This window comes from Dreissena polymorpha, chromosome 6, assembly GCF_020536995.1.
Source record: "Dreissena polymorpha isolate Duluth1 chromosome 6, UMN_Dpol_1.0, whole genome shotgun sequence".
Lineage (NCBI taxonomy): Eukaryota > Metazoa > Mollusca > Bivalvia > Myida > Dreissenidae > Dreissena > Dreissena polymorpha.
In genome coordinates this window covers 114311318-114318600 of record NC_068360.1, presented here as the reverse complement: position 1 = coordinate 114318600, position 7283 = coordinate 114311318, and positions in this window count along the sequence as shown.

Genomic DNA, 7283 nt, shown 5'->3' with positions numbered 1-7283 from the left:
CTTGGGCTGAAAAGGTTTTTAAAAATACAATTTTTATTTTTAAAATGTCTTATGCTTGAACATTTTATATCTTGTGTTGTGCTTCATTGCAAATTGTAGTAACTGCAGCAAAATAAATATCAGTCATCCTACCTTACCCACTTATAGGCTGGACATATGCAGTAAACATACTTAAAAGCTACTTCATTTCATTAAAAAAACAAGAAACTGTCGGAGACGGGTGATGCTCCCCAAAGGTTTTTTTGGCACAATATTGCACTATGTATTCAGATAAAAGGAAATTGTCTAGTAGTTGGGGGGACAAGAATTGCACTATATGTACAGTTAATGGAAAATTTCAAAGGGCCATAACTCTGAAAAATCATCCGACCAGAACCCGCTGATAAAATGCACATCTCCTCTTGTAGTGAAGCTTCCCATAAAGTTTTATTGAATTCTGGTCATTAGTTGCTGAGAAATAGCCCGGACAAAAATTGTGCATGGACGGAAGGACACACGGACAGACGAAGCGGCGACTATATGCTCCCCCAAAAAATATTTTGGGGGAGCATAAAAATCAAGGGAATATGATTTCTTTATCGATGCTTCAATGTTATTATTGCACATGATAGAAGCATTTAATTTCAATGAGTTCAACCCCCTCAATTACAGAAAACAAAGTAAAACAGCACTTAAGATAATCCAGGGAAAGCAAGCAAAGAATTGTGGCATAACAAAGCCCTTGATATTTAGTATGATTTAAGGTAGCGCACCTCTAATGATTTCCCGCGATTTATTTACGATCATTGCAGATCTTAATGATCGGTTATTTCGAGAGATGCATTATATTTTTTTCAAACTTCGAATTTTGATATGTGTTTACCTAATTCATTTAGAATATATTATTTTCACTATAATATTGACTTTGATCCAATTATTATCTGAAAAATACGATTTCGCGATTTCTTCAAAGAGCGACGAGCCTTTTTACCCGTTTACTTATGGATATCTAGTTTAAGGTTGCACTGATGTGAATTTGTCGTGGCCTAGTGGTTAAGGCGATAGTCCAGAAATCTTTTGGGATCTTCCCGCGCAGGTTCGAATCCTGCCGACATCGCATACTTTTTGCGACGCGTTTTATTTCTTTTCTAACGTAATTTGATTTAATATAGCATATAAGCTATGTTTATTGTCAAATATGTTGAAAATTGTAAGAACATTCTTCAATTTTTAAAATTAAAACAACGTTATGGCTAAATTGGGTAATTTACTGCTGAAAATACGAATGATGCATGTTGCATTTTTATTTTTATTTCAAAAAGTAAACGGTAAATCTGTCTATTTCTTGGTATTTTTGCTGTATATAGTGTTTCTATAAAAAATTAGTTTAAAATAGAACTTAAATGATACTATTTTGAATTTTATGACACTTTGTTTTTAACCGACCCAATTTTTACTTGGCTGAAATCACTTACATTTCATGGCGCTATTCAATAGATAACAAATTGTAAAAATAAATGTCTGTAAAAGAATACTTATTTCATCTTATTTAAACTTTAAACACCTTTACTGCATCTGTACACACCAACTGAATGCCCATATTTGAAAATCTGAATGAAATTATGAACTTTTATATACCTCAAGGGGTGAAAATAAACTGGACAAAAGCCGAGCGTGAGAGTGGTTTTGAAAAAAATCGGTATATTTTTTTTTTAAAAGCTTGGAAAGGCCAACCTACAAATTTGCATGTAGTTCAGTGAAATGAATGCTGATTAGGAAAATAATTAATTAAATTATATTTGGATATGTGCCCATTAGAGGTGCGCTACCTTAATATAATAGATTTTATAGGCAAGGGAAGCAACTCCTTACAATACCTCTCAGCATGGCACTTGCAGTGGTTTCCCCTGTCTCACTTCCAGCCCTACAGGTGTAGTTGCCAGAATCAGCAATTTTCAAACCTGCAAAATATAAAAAATTACCTTTGAATCGTAAATGGTCATTTCCAGGATATCAAGAATACATAAGGCATGTGTAGGCAAAATCATTTATTTCAATGGATTATTTATTACTCATTTTGCTTAAGAAAGTGAATTTCTTTCGGATAAAATACAACTCTTTGTATAAAATCATACTATGTTGGCACTTTGAAAATCGGGAAGAAAATAGCTTTCTTATATTGTGATCATAAAAAATTCATAGCCGTTCTTCAGCTTTATATAATCAATACCACAAAATATAATTTTTGAAATGAATAAATCTCCACAACTAATCCAAAAATACAAAATATATCTGTCACTGAATGGAAATCTGAAACGTCCGGCATCCACGATGGCATATCGAGGCTCCGAGAGAGATAACAGTGCACCGTTCCGATACCAGCGAATCGTGGGAGAGGGGTCCCCAGTGCCTGGCAGCGCAGAAAAGCATTAGCGTCTTCCGTAGCGTCTGGTCGTTAGGTCCAAAGCGAATGATCGGGGAGGTCGAAGGTCGCTCTCTGGAAAAAGAACGCCATCCTCTGCTGAAAAAGGGGGTGACAACGAAAAACGGTGCATTAGGAAGAAACGAAGAGGGAATTAACAAGCATGCAGGTAAATAACAGTCCGCAAAATTCACCCATTGCCGGATTCGCCAATGCAATGAAATCTCAGCTCTGGTGATAGAACAAGAGGGCCAAGATGGCCCTAGTTCGCTCACCTGAGAGGAGTCAGTTCACACAATCTTTACCAACGTCAAACTTGACCTATATATTATCCAGACAAACATCCTGATCAAGTTTCATCATTATTGAACCAAAACTCTGGCACATGGAGTGATTTTGTTCTTGTATGATTTGACCTGGTGACCTATTTTTGAGTTGACCCCCCTTACCAAACATCAAACTTTGCTTACAAAAATAAATATTATGACCAAGTTTCATAAATCTGAAACAAAATTGTGACCTCTAGAGTGTTTACAAGGATTGTGTATAATATATGAACATTTGGACAAACTAAAGGCAATAATTATGGCATTAAGACCAGGTTTAATGCATGTGTGTAAATTATTGTCACAGATTAGCCTGAGCGGTCAATGTCCTTGCATAAAAGAGCCATCAAGGTAAGTGGATATGCTGTTTGTGTCGCTTCACAAGCTTGCCCACAAGCAACTTTCAACACAAGACACCATGAACTGGTTCAACCCGAAGGACTGGAAGGACTCTCAGTAATCCTTAGGTCTTGTAAGCAATGAAGATAATTTAGCAAAGTATACAGCTTATGTAAATTAATGGCTTTCTATTTGGCTTGATCCATTCTGTTTGCATAAAATCTTGTTTAAAAGTGTATTAATTTACCCTGGGTAGCTCAGTGACTGAGGAGTTAGCCTTAACGTCGATGCAGTATCTCTGGACTAGCTGCATGTCGAAGGCGATGGGCTCGATGAAGTAACGGCGATTGTCCCACTCACACTTGATCAGGCGGCGGCGGATGAGAGAAATTACTGGGCTTTTCGTCAACTTTTGAATTTGAAAAAAAAAGACGTTGGAAAATCCTCATTTCCTGGGCTCAGATTTTTGAAATTTACACATTTTTGTGTTACCGTACCAAGTATTCCTTGCAGAAGTATGCCCCGAAGTGTTAATTTTACAAGTTGGTGTGCGTTATACATTGATACAACGCTAGTCTGACTGCTAATTTGTGAAGAATTCATTGTGCGATCGTAAATATTCCTGATGGGCGCCATGCTTGTGTTGTTGTAGTATGCGCGGAAAACGCGCCGTAGCGAAAAGTAGAATTTACTACCCACAAGAAACTCGTCCAGTCTGGTTCCCACCTCGCAGAGCCTGGTTCCCGCCGTCAAAATAGGCGGTGGCGGTGTTGTGTGGAAGGACGTACTTTTTATGCTCTTAGATTTTTAAATTTTTAACTGATTTTTAACTTATTATTCGGGTGGAGGAGATGCGGCAATACTAGGAACAGCTATAAGAGAAAGACAGGACTTTGTTATTTGCCCAAATTCCCAATTTTTGTGTCGGTGTAGATAAATAACTGCGTGTGTACGTGGACAAAGGAAATCGATATTGGCCGCCATCTTGGATTTTTTTTACTTTGGACATTCTAAAACTGTTTTTACCCTAAATATAGACACTGTTATGACAATTTAGTAGTCTTCGTGCTGTGCTTATGTTTTATTGTAGATAATTCGTAGTTTTTTTAGCTTTTTAATGACTTTGCAACTTTTATTGTGAATAACTTTGTTGCACGTGGTGCAGTTCGCGAGTGCCGTTGTGAACAGAAAACTGTCTATGGTCCTTAAATCTAGTCCTTCTTATGACATTTTAGTATATAGCTTCCAAGCTATTCTATGTCTTTGAAACTTTTATTGTGAAAAACTTTGTTGCACGTGGTGCAGGTAGCGAGTGCCGGTGTGAAAAGAAAATTTTCTAGGGGTCTAAATTTAGTCCTTTTATGACATTTTAGTAGCCTCATTATCATCCCTATGTTTTATTGAAGGCAATTCATTGTTGTTGTTTTCTTTTTTCAAGCTATCCTAATGGTCTTGTAACTTTAACTGATTGCAGCATTGTGAGTGCCAGTGTAAAAAAGAAAACTGCCTAGGGTTCTCAAATCAGACCCTATTATGACATTCTAAGATGCTTTATCGCTGCCCCAATGTTTTATTGTAGACAATTTGTTGTTTTTTAAACTGCTTTTATGATTTTGTAACTTTTACCGATTGCACATGGTCACAGGCCGTGAGTGCTGGTGTGGAAATAACACTGTTTAGTGTCCTCAAATTTAGACACTTACGACTTTCAAGTAGCTTTACTGTCGTCCCTATGGGTTATTGTAGGCAAACTGTTGTTGTCCCTTCTTAAGCTATCTTAATGATTGTGTATCTTCTTCTAATTGCAACATTGTTGCACTTGATAGCAGGTCGTGAGAGCCAGCTTGAAAATATCCCTGTTTATCCTTTGATTAATTCATATTATTGGTACGTGAGGGGTGGTCGTATGGTAAGCATGGCCTTGGAAGTTCGAAATAGGAAACCTCTGCCGAAAGCAGAAACACAGAAGTTTGAAAACTATGCCCCCTGAACATCGACAAATTGCTAAGGAACAAACTTGAGGCCGCTCAAAGAGCTCATGTCGTATCTTACGAACTCAGTGAAGGCATATAGTCTTCTCAACCGACGCAGTGCTGTTTGAATTAATTGATATTGCACTCTCTCAGTACTTTAATAACTGTCTGAGCAAAATTGTAACGTGAAAGTCACAGACACATTTGACAATACTGGAGTCAATCGAACCAAAAGGGTCTATAGAGTCATTAAAGCCGATGGTGTCAGGTATACGCTCAAACATTTATGTAACCACAAGTAGATTTCTCCTTAATGGTAAAAACTGTATGGAATTTCTGGAAGACGATATGCCAAATATAAATGCTATTGTAGACTTTCTGTGCGTAAGCAACAATATAGATTTGAAAGTGTTTTATGACCTGCTGGTTGAAAAGTTGACCGAATTTCTTTCAAAACAAAGTACAAATGCTCTGTCTGCAGCTGGTGCAGCGATAACCATCAATAACTGTAGAGAAGACTCTGATAAATGCCCAGGTTGTAACCGTGCATGCAAAACAAATAGTGTGCTGTGTACCAAAGGTTCTCATTGGATCCATTATCATTGCCAAAAGCTTAAAAAGATGAAATTGAACAATTGGCTTCGTCTCACGACGAGTCGTTTTGCTGTAGATTTTGTAAAACTTCTGACACAAGTACACCGTCTAAAACGTTAAATGAATGCGAACAAACTGGTGTTAGCCTTGATGAGCAAACGTCTTTAAAAACATACTGTGTTGCATCGCATATTGACAAAAAGAACCAACCTAAACTTATGTCAAAATCTAAATCAGACTCTAATTTGCGCTTACAAATTCCAAAGGTAACCAAGGCAACAGAGAGCACGGTGGCTCTCGATATCTTACACGATGAAATGGACAGTGGTCAGTTACAAGAGTCAGAGATAATCACTACTGTTAGTGCTGCAAGTGTCGAGTCGCGCAAAAGTAGTAACGATACCTCCAGGCAGAAGCTAGTGCAGAGTGTTGAAGTTAGCAGCGCAGAATGTTCTTGTTTAACTAAGTTGAGTGATATACGAGAACGTGAATTGAAAGTAAAGAAAAAGGAAGAAGAGGTTAAGATACTCCAGCTTAAAAACCAAGAAAAACTTAAAGACCTTAATAAATTAGAATCCTATTGTAAACGTTTAGAAGCCGTAATGAAGAATTACAAATTACACTGCAAACGGTTGCTAAGAGACTTGAACGTCTTGAGGCGGGAGAATGTGTTAATGATAAGCGGCATGATGCCGATCCAATTCCTAACGAGTCTTCGCGAGAAAAAGTGCAGACTGGCTTTAATAGCACGATACAGGCTAGATTGACTAAATTACAAGACAGACTAACTAACTTTGTTTTTGACAAATAGAAAATGAACTTGAGCAGTTTATATTTAAAGACAATTTTTGCATGATACTGAGTGCGAGAATATCCCTGTTCGGCACAATAAGAGCCATATTGTTTCAAGCAATCGTGTACTAGAAGCCGCGAGTGATATAGGTGTGCATACAGCCGGCGTCAGTGTTTGTGCTAAGCCGGTCCTTACGAACATTCACAGCGTTCCCCCTGTAACCCTGTCAACGACTAGTGTGGTCTCGACAGCCGCCGCCAGAGTTTGTGCTACGCCGGACCTTACGATCATTAGCAGCGTTCCCCCTGTAACTCGGTCAACGACTAGTGTGGTTTCGACAGCCGCCAGCGTTTGTGATATGCTGGACCTAACGAACATTAACAGCGTTCCCCCTGTAACAAGGTCATCGACTAGTGTGGTTTCGACAGCCGCCGCCAGTGTTTGTGCTACGCCGGACCTTATGATCATTAGCAGCACGTTCCCCCTGTAACTCGGTCAACGACTAGTGTGGTTTCGACAGCCGCCAGTGTTTGTGATATGCCAGACATAACGAACATTACCAGCGTTCCCCCTGTAACACGGTCAACGACTAGGGTGGCTTCGACAGCCGCCGCCAGTGTTTGCGCTGCGCCGTCCTTACGAACATTCACAGCTGTCCCCCTGTTACGTTGTCAACGACAAGTGTGGTTTCTACAGCAATGCACTACAGCGACAGAGTAGAGAGTGTACCGAACCGCAACAGTATAGACAGTGATAGAGAACGTGTGTCAGTAGTGCCTGGACATGTCCATGGTCAACCGTTTGATGTATCTAACCGGCGGGCACTAGTGTAAGGACTTTCCTGATCAGCAATCCTT